Below are 10,956 nucleotides of genomic sequence, written 5' to 3' on the forward strand. Positions count from 1 at the left end.
TGTTTGTCTAAATTCACCAGGGATTTGTGCCGCTGTCGTCATTAGTTCCTGTACATGGAAAATGAAAAGGCCAAATTTAGAAACGGATCACAAGTCTCAGGTCAGTTTGTTTCCGAGACGCCTGATGAAATCTGCTTTCTTATTTAGCCTAAACCTGCCTTCCTAAGTCTTATCTTCCTTGAGACTTTCAGACCTGTTTCCACCCCTTAAGCTGTTGACTCCTGCCACATTAGAACGATAAGATATGACTAACCTGGCTCTGAAGCCAGCCGGAGGAGGCCGGTTGCAATTGCCATTTTAAAACAACAGGCAGCTCCCATTGAAGTCACCAGCGCTTCTACTGTATAGTTACACACACAGAAAAACTACAAAGAGAGGTTGTGATTGTTGTAGTGACACTAACCAAGGTTGAGCAGTTTTCAACCCCTGCTTCCTATAAGTCATAACTTTCTCAGTCATGGCCCTTTGGAACTGAAGTTATTTATGGAGAAGTTAATTATTTGTAAACGTTTGCTCAAAACCCCATTCTGCTGACTTTGAATTGGTGAGCATGAAATCAATATATGTGGTAGACTTCGAGGAATAGTTTAGTGGAGCCTTTGTTTTCAAAACTTTAAAGATTTTGCATGTGATGAATACAATCTGCGCTATGTGTGGAAAAAGCTGGCAAAAGACGTTAGATGCAACTGAAGATGACATTCTGAGCCTGTGCTCAGAGCCATAGTTGTTATTTATGAAACTCTGGCAATGTTCTTTCAATGTACAAACTACAAATTAAAGACAGTCCCTGTCCTCAAGGACTTACAGCCTGCAGGCCAGGCAAAGAGAAAATAAGATGCATTAGCACACACATAAGAGAGAATATTAATTATATTTATTATTATTATTATTATTGTTGTTATTATTATTATTAAAACTTGGAGGTTTGTTTGTTCTTCTGGTGTTTTAAATGTTATTATTAATAGTTCACTTCTCGTGGGCATCATGGAAAAAGTGAGCCTCCGCGTGCCCAGCGTCATTTCCCTAAACAAAATAACTCTGCACAGCATTCACAATAGACTCATTTCAATGATTCAACATTCAGCTAAAGCCACATACTCTGAGTGCCGAGAGGCATAACCGCTGGATTCTGGGGCCGCTTCCTGGGCTTTTATAGGAATCTGAAGATTCCAACACTTTTGGTGGCTTTCCGGGCATGACCAGAGATGGTCTCAATTGTAAACAGTGGTTAGTACACATAGCTCTGGGGCCAGGGCAGTTTTCCCCCCATCACAATAGCCAATAAATAATCTCATTTTACTTAGGTCCTTAGGTCAGGCTACTACTCCTGTTTGTGAGCTGACAAGGCCAGTATTTAATCCACTTAGTCTGCCAGCACCCCCCACCCCCTTCATGCAGACACAGTAAAAGCACAGATCTCCTGTGTGTCGCGTATAGCCCTTTCCCAGCCTCTTGGGAACATGCATTTATAAAGAGATGGATTAGGAAAATTACAAGGTGGGTCACAGAATGTCAAACTGTTTTCAAGGCTTAAATCCTTGGATCACTCAAGAGGCAACCCCCTTGGTTCTTGCGACGACAGTTCAAATGACTCTGCTTTCTGACTTTACAATGCCACTTACAATTGACCCTGGTGTATATTAATAGTGCTGCTTGAGGACAGAGCATTCAGGTCCACTGCTATGGTAAACAACTAAAGGATCATGAATTTCAGAAATAAGTTTACATTTATTTTCTAATTATTCACTGTAAAAATATCTATTTAAATCCAATGGGCCAGATCCTCAGCTGATGTAAATCCACTTTACTCAAGGGACTTCAGTGGATTTATGCCAGTTTACATCAGGTGAGGATCTGACCCAATAATCCTCCTCCCTGAGCTAGCCAGTTCTCAGACCAATCATTTTTATTGTCATTTGATACAATGAAAGAAATGAAGCATTACACAACTACTGCTGGAGAGCTTAAACGTACACTCCAGGATGACGAGTGACTACTTCTGTGGCTACGTCTCACTTGTTTCTGTCTGTTCCAGAATATGGGATAAGAAATTCTGAATTCTCCATCAGTTACTACTATTATTTGTATTATAGCAGTGCATCAAGTCCTGAAGCAAGATCAGGGCTCCATTGTGCAAGGCACTGTACACAAATAATACAAAGACTGTCCCTTCCCCCAAAGACCTTATAGTCTATTACAAAGGGGGTCAGATTCTGTCCTCAGTTTCACCAGTATAACCTGCTTGGCTTCAGTGAGGCTGCACCACTGAACTGGAAGTAGAATTTGATCCAATGTTGGACCCAATTCTGCCCCTTCAGAGGGGTTACAGAGGACATTACTGAGAATTTTGTCATCATGTTGAAGTACAATGCCATCAGCATCTCAGTCTATCACATCAATCTGATTAAAATATTATTGAAAGACATAACGTAGCACATTATGTTCTCATGATATATGGAATTGAATTAACATTGCAGCATATCATTTGGTCATAAAGCCACGCCTACTTTTGACCTGGTACCACATTGCACACTTGGCATGTACTTTACAAAATGACTCAGTGTACTCTGGAAATTATTTTTTAATTGTATTTACCAGAGCCACACGCAATACATTCCACATCGGTCACACCACTAAAACATAGAGGCCCAGTTCTGCTGTCATTTACACCAGTCCCACCCCACTCTGCTGTCACATGTCTCTGAGTAATGTGCACGTACAAATCTGGGTACCTCACAGTCACAATTAGAGATGGGTTTAAATTTTCCAAGGGAACATTTTTCCATTAGAAAATGCTGATTAGACAGGATTGAATCTATCAATACTTTCAATGGAAATCAGGCGGCCTGCCTGGTTTCCTGTCAGCCTGAGCTCCCTGGGCAGCTGCCTCCAGGGGCTGCCCGACTCCCCACACCTCCAGCTCACCAGGGAATTGAGCAGTCAGGCACAAGCTGAAACATTTATTTTCAGTTCTCACAAAATGGAATGTTTCCGAATTTTTCCTCCCACAAAAAATTTCAATTTTTTTGCTTTTCATCCCAATTTAGGATAATTCTCCTCCCCCTTCTCCCTCTCCCCCCATCAATGTTTTTCATGGGAGGGAAATTCCATTTTCTGGCTAGCTCTATTCACAATCCTGCAGACCCCTTTTCCTCCCATGTACAATGGCATAACATCCCTGTGACAACTACAGCAATTGCCTACATAGAAAATAATTAATGCACTGCTAGAGTTTTTTTAGGGCAGTTTAGTGGTTGGAAAAAAATCAGAGGAGGAGGCAGGATGTGACAAATCAGCTCTCTACCAACCACCACCAAAAGGGCTGAGCACCTCTGGTATAGATTCACTCAAAGGAGCCCACAACCTGAAAGAGTACTGATCTGCAGAAAGTTAAATGTCTTTAGGCTACAGAAAGATATCTGGGTGCTCTATGGAACAACATGGGATTTGGTGTCGAGGATTTCCCCTGCGTATATTTCAAGCATGACTCAGCAGGAGTTGATCTCTACTTGATTCACAAAAGAAAATACTTGTTTTATACAAACACACATGTAAACAGGATTAGGTGAGAGATGAACAAACCCACACTCACAGATCCACTGAACTACGAGGACACTCACACTCTTTCCATATACAAAAATACAAAGTTTCCGCAACACGGAAACAGCATCTCGCCCAACGTTCATATTTTTCCAGGTCTCCCTTAATCTGCCTTCCCACTTTTGTTTACTGCATTTCTCAATCCTCCTTCTCCAGAAACAGATTTACACATCAAACTGATTTATACTCTTTGTTTCCATTTCCCAGTATTCCTTATCTTTATTAACCCCTGTAAAGAGAGAGGTGTGGTCTAGCAGCTTGAGACTGGGACTGTGTGCAAGGAACAGCTGAGTTCTAATGGTGGCTTTGGTCAAGTCACTGCCTCCATTTCCCATATGGAAAACTTCTATAGAACTGAGTAGGGAATGAGAAATTTTCCATCAAACTTTAAACCAACAGACAGAATTCGATAGCAGGGATATAATTCTCTATTACAAATTCTACAGGTTGGTCTAAAAGTTATATAGAAAAGATCACAAAAATGCTATATAAGTAAAAAGTAGAATTAATAATTTTACCCACCTTCCCCATTTGAAGTTTGCTATTATTTTTGATGTATATGAAGTTTCTTATTTCTTTTCAATTAAGTCCCCTAATTCTGGAATCTGTATCACTGTGTAAAATATTCCTTTATAACCTTTATCAGTCCCTTTTGTAACTTTAATACCTTCTAGCAGGTGCCCTCACAAATATAGAGAATATGGGGCAGATTCGCTACTGGTATAAATTGTCATTGCTCCAACTGGATCTGCCCCAGTGATCTCTGTATCAAGAAAAGCATCAGGAAGGTATGTTTTTATTTTACCAAGGGTCTTCACAAACTCATTGGGGCTTACATTTCTTTTATAAGCAAGGGAGGGTCCATTAAACACATGACAGAGGAGGTAGCATTAGACTATTACCATAGTAGCTATATTTGAAAACCCCACTCCTTGGAGGTTTAGAAGGTTCATTTGAAATACTACTGCAGTAGCCACAACATGGAAACCGAGGAGAGGCTTGTCCGACTGCATTGTGCCTTGCACTCCAAGCAATCCCAAAGTGCTTACACGCCTGTACTGAGGGCCAGCGTGTGGCCTAAGCACCACTCTACTCCTGCTTACGCAGCTATGCTGGCTGTGTGCCATTTGGGGATTCCCCCGGGGCAGAGAATCCCCAGCTGCCCTCATCGGGCACACTGAAGTCCCATCTGTGCCACTGGGGGTAGCTCAAGAGAGATTTAGCAAGCTCAAGGTTCTTACAACCACCTTAAATCAGGGGTGCTGGAAGTAGGGCTGCTAGGGGTGCAGTAGCAAACCTTGGCTTGAAGTGGTTTCCATTATATACAGGGTTTGAAATTTTGTTCAGTGTCTCCCAGCACCCCCGCTATACAAACTGTTCCAACACCACTGCCTTAAATCTGCCCCCTGATGTGCTCTTTCATCACATGGTCATGCTACTGTAATAGTAAATGCTACACATATACACATTATTTTAAAATAATTGTTTATTCAGAGGTCAGTGGAATCAGTGGCCAAAATCTTAAGCCTTTCCTCTCTGGAAATCTGTATTTAAATTAGGGATGGGTGAATCAATCTGAGAAAGAACCTGCCCCTATGTTAGCTAGTCCATGAATTGAACCAACTTGCAGCCTTTTTTAACTTCAGCTCAGTTCACATAACTGAGCTTTCAGTCTCCCATCTTGTGACTCCCAGTACAACAGTGGTTCCCTGCCCTCCACATAACCAGCCAATCCAGCTACACTTCCAACTGTTAAATTTCCCTTGTCGTTTCCATGAATGCTAGATTGTGCTCTAGACTGTGTGTCCCCTTCTCCCCAACACCGGAAACACAGTCTGGGGATACAGATACACGGGGTAAGCAGAAAGGCAAGGGGAGGCGGTGCTTCCCCTAACACAGCTGTCTCTGCTGCCCGATACCTGGGCCGAGGTGCCCCTGCCCCCCACCTCTTCCCTTCCCTACTCTGACCCTTCCCAGAGGCTCCTACAGCTTGCTGCTGCGTGTGTGTGTGTGTGTGTGTGTATGTGTGTGAGAGAGAGAGAGAGAGAGAGAATGCAAGCAGGGAGTCAGTGGCAGATGGGGGGGAGTGAGGAGGTGAGCGGAGGGGATCCCTGAGTAACTTTACATGGTGAAAAAGCCTCCCAGAGACCTAGTAGCGGAGGTCACTGAAACTGTTAAAGAGCCATTAAAGTGGTAATGAAGCCATTTAACAGGCATTTCCAATGCCCAGGAAGCCTTCAGCCACATTCAGCTGGTTTTTACCTTGTAGGAAAATGTGTTATTGGGGTTAAAAACAGTTTCCAAATGAGGAGCCTTCAGTTATTCTCTGTACCCAGAAGAAGTAACTGCTAATCTCGCTCAAGGAGGAGCTGACAGCCAGTGAGTTTATTTCTTGATCTAGCCGTTTTATTCAAACCCAGTTTAAGTAAACAAGTCTGGCAGGGAATTCTGTGTAAGAAAGGTGATTAAACTACTGCCTTAATGTCAATGACAAGCACTTTTTCAAAAGGAGAGATTAGGCTTCAGGTTGGCGCAGGTAGCCTGGCTTTTCGTCTCTCTCTATACAGCATACACCGAACTCCCTGCCGCGCAGAGGAGAATCTACCTTGCAATTGAGCTATGCCTGTTGCCTGCTCAGTTCCCTTGGGGAATGTTATTAGTGCTTTAAGGTGAAAAGGGGAGAGGGTGTCATGGGGGTGGGGTTGGGGTTGGGGGGACAGCAGCCGGGTGAGTGACAATAACAGGGTTCAAAAAAAGAACTGGATAAGTTCATGGAGGACAGGTCCATCAATGGCTATTAGCCAGGATGGGCAGGGATGGTGTCCCTAACCTGTTTGCCAGAAGCTGGGAATGGGCAACAGGGGATGGATCACTTGGTCATTACCTGTTCAGTTCATTCCCTCTGGGGCACCTGGCATTGGCCACTGTCGAAAGACAGGATACTGGGCTGGATGGACCTTTGGTCTGACCCAGTATGGCTGTTCTTATGTAAGGAGGTGAGCCAGCTGCACAGCGGGGGAGGGGGGGGTGTCTCATGGCAGGTGGGGAAAGGGTCTGGTGGGGTGAGGAGGCGAGCAGCAGATGGGTGAGCGGCAAGCGGGGGAAGAGGTGAACGGAGGAGGGGATCTCGGGTGGGGTGAAGAGGTGAGTGGCGAGTCACCAGTGGGTGGGGGTGGGGCCTGGGGCAGAGCGAGGTGGAATGTGGACAGGGCTGTGGGCGGAAGAGGCAGGACAAGGAGCTCGCCTCCCTCAGGGGAAGTTTCACCCACTGCCCTTGCGGAAAGGGACAGAGAACAGACAGAGCATTGGTTCTGCCCTCCCAATGTGCCAGCCAGCACAGCTGAACTGACATAAGGTAGAGGCAGTAATTTGCTGCTAGCATAGAGCAGCAGCAGATTACTGTCCTCCTGAGTCATTATTGCTTCCCTGGGGCAATGCTGCAGTGTGGCACCCATTACTATGGGCTGCATTCTTGTAGCCCCCTTACTATAGCCTTGTAGCCTTTCATGTCTGTGAAACTGACTTTTTCCTTATGGACTTGTATTTGGTCAAATTTGCCTTAATCTTTGTGCAGTTTTATTTCATTTGCTCCCTTAACCTCACCCTATGATCCCATTTTTCTGCCTCCTCTTTATGAATTATCTGTCTCATACAGTGAATGCCTCTTTCTTATCCTTGATTGTTTTTGAAGGTCCATATTTGCCTCCCTTACTCATGCTGAGCAACAGTAGCTCACTAAACAAGTAGTCTCCTTGAAATCAAATGGCCCACTTGCATAGCAAGTTACTACTCAGTATAAATAGTACTGCCGGAATCAGGCACTTTGTGTTTACTACTAGATTGCACTCTCAGCCGCTTGGCTTTTTAGCCATCTATCTTTGAACATCTGCTATTTCTCCACAGTAGATTTCCTTTTCATTCCTTTTGTCTACTTTCTCTTTCCCCTAGTGCTTCTTGCATTCTCTCAAAACCAGTTAGGCAGAAATCCAAATATATGCAACGTCTTAACACAGTCTACAAACGTGAAGCATTGCCATCATCCGCCTTTTGGTCTTCTAATAAACTGCAGCACACAGAAAGAATGATACAGGTCCTTTAAATTGAGAGCAAGAAGTTGTCTGGAATGTTAGCTCATGTTTTCCTAAAATAACCTCAACACCTGAGGCAAAGTGGGAGTTGCTATTTAACACTGCACAGCTTCCAAAACAGTCTTCACACACTGTGAGATTCAAGCCAGAAGTACAGAACTGTTGGCAGCATTTTAAGGATGACTAATGCAGCACTGCTAAAAACAACTTGAAGGGGTTTTCCATGAGCAAGCCTCATTACAGGTACAGTATTGCCTTTTCAGCTGCTAAATATAAGAACTTCACTGTAATGTACACACCGCTGGGTTTTTTATCAGCACATACCACAGCTAGTAAAACGAACCCTAGCACTTTCATAAACAATGGCAGCACCTGATCCTTGTTAACACCATTTCATGCGCCAAAAGTCACCATCACAGAAGATAGGACCAGGACCAGCTCTATCATTTTTGCCACCCCAAGCAACAACAAAAAACGCCGCTCGGACTGCTGCCCGAACTGCTGAAGCAAAAAAAAAAAAGCCGCTCGGACTGTGCCGCCCCAAGATTGGACGGAATGCCGCCCCTTAGCATGTGCCGCCCCAGGCACGTGCTTCCTCAACTGATGTCTGGAGCCAGCCCTGCATAGGACTATGGGAATGGAGCTTAAAGTGTGTGGAGTAGGCACAAAAGAGGAACAAGAGTAGAATGTAATAAATCTATATAGAACACATCACCGGACATCAGCAATACCAGGAGGGATGAGCTGGAGTGCCGATGAGAAGTGCAGTGGGAAAAGTAACTGAAATACTTTTCTCCTGGATTGTATTTTCTAAATGGACAACCTACCCTAAATTCTCAATTACTGAGGGACAATCTTCACTCATAGCTATATTTGCTTTCCACAACCAACTCTCTGTATAACTTTTCATGAGTGATATACCCGAATACTTGAATGCTAATATCTAAACTGTATTCTTAAATTTATTCACCTAAATTTGTGTTATTGCTGATTATGCACTACAGCAGGGATTGGCAACCTTTGGCACGCGGCTCACCAAGGTAAGCACCTTGGCTGGCCAGGCCGGTTTGTTTACCTGCCGCATCCGCAGGTTCAGCCGATCACGACTCCCACTGGCTGCGGTTCGCCAGTCCAGGCCAATGGGGGCAGCAGGAAGCGGTGCGGGCCGAGGGATGTGCTGGCCGCTGCTTCCCGCCACCCCCATTGGCCTGGAGTGGCGAACCGTGGCCAGTGGGAGCTGCAATCGGCTGAACCTGCAGACGCAGCAGGTAAACAAACCGGCCTGGCCCGCCAGGGTGCTTACCCTGGCGGGCCGCATGCCAAAGGCAGCATTCTGTACTCTGCACTACAGAGCATACTGTATTCTGCACTACAGTATATGTATCTTATGACTTTAAAAACAGCCTTTGTATTTGTGGATAATCTAAGCCAGTGGTGGGCAACCTGCGGCCTGCGAGACAGTTTGTTTACATTGACGGTCTGCAGGCACGACTGCCCCGCAGCTCCGAGTGGCCGCAGTTCGCCATTCCTGGCCAATGGGAGCTGTGGGAAGCGGCGGCCGCTTCCCACAGCTCCCATTGGCCAGGAACAGTGAACCGCGACCACTGGGACCTGCGGGCAGCTGTGCCAGCGGACGGTCAATGTAAACAAACTGTCTCGCAGCCTGCCAGTGATTACCCTGATGGGCTGCGTGCGGCCCGCGGGCTGCAGGTTGCCCACCACTGATCTAAGCACTATACCCAGATGTACAGACACTCTTTCTTAACATGTGTACTATGTAATTTTTTAACATTAGCTTTAATAAACATTTTAAATATGTACTGCATAAATGGATAGAAACATATTAAAGGCTCAAGGGAAAAAAATGTAGAAAACAACTCAGAGCTGGTTGGAGAAATTTCAATGGAGCCCTATTCTGTCCGAACACACAGTTCCATCAGTATCAAAATGCTTTGCAAAATCAGTTTGTTTTCACTGAAATTTCATTCTGAAAGAAAACCCGGGGGGGGGGGGGAGTTCTGACAATCCCATTTTGACTTTCTGAATGAAACATTTTGTTTTGAAAAAAGTTGAAATTGAAACAAAATCTTTCAATTGACCTCAAACAAACAAAATATGGAATTTTCCTTCATGAAGAATTTTGAAATTTTCAGGTTTTGTTCTGATTCAGAACAAAGCCTAAGTTAGAAATCTCAAAATCCTTTGCACAACAGAATTTGTCCTCCACCCAGCACTATGTACCAGTACCAGAAGCATACTGTGAGTATGTGAATATCCAGACTTGTTCAATGAATGTTTTGTATACACAGACTTCAGACTTACGGACTCCTTATGAACTGTTCACTGAGAATATTCCTTTGATTATTTGATGTTCGGAGATCAATGTTCAAACTGTGTGATTCATCACATGGCACTGTTTGTACACCCTGACTGGGTGACCCAACATTTATAAATTACGTGTGCTTTCACGTGAAATTAATTTGTTATGTAAATTTATTTTGTTTTGGGATTACCCAAATCAAAGCCACTTCCCAATAATACTCATAAAAACAAAATATTGCTTTGCATAAATGATAATGAAAAACAAATAAAGAGGTGTGTATTTGTGATTGAAATGAAATTCTACTCAGAAGTTACCAAAATGCCTGTGGATGACCTTTCACAATGAGGCAAGCTCTACCAGCAGCTGAAGTTAATGAGAGCCACATGTGCACATTTGGGAGTGAAATTTGACCCAGAATATCTTTCTATTTCTGTCTTTCTATCTTAAGGTTTTCTACAGTGCCCATTATCACAGTATCTAAGCATTGCCCATGTAAATTAGATCAAGGTCCCCATCATGGAGTTCTCTGCTTTTCTCCTTTTCCTGATTATAGGAGGCTTTGTTTGAGTTATGTTGTTGGGCCATGGAGGAGGTCGTTGCCGTTAATGATTTTGCAGAGGAGGGACAAGGCCTTGAACTGTCAATGGAAGGAAACTTGCAGCCGGAGCAGAGAGTGGAGCAGAGGGTTTCACTGTCAATGGCAGCTGAGGTGGCCAAATTCTGAACAAGATGGAGCATCTGAATTGCCTCCATAGTCAGCAAATTGCAGTGAACCAGTCTGAAGGGGATAAATGCACTGTAGCTAAATCCTAGTCTGGAAAGAAGGGGAAACCAAGTCTATTAAAATGATTATAGTGAACAACTGTAATAAATTGGCCAAATGGCACTATGGAACAAGGTGTAGAGACACAATTTCTCACCACCTTACATGATTGCTTCTAGGAA

This window comes from Emys orbicularis, chromosome 1, assembly GCF_028017835.1.
Source record: "Emys orbicularis isolate rEmyOrb1 chromosome 1, rEmyOrb1.hap1, whole genome shotgun sequence".
NCBI classification, from domain to species: Eukaryota; Metazoa; Chordata; order Testudines; family Emydidae; genus Emys; species Emys orbicularis.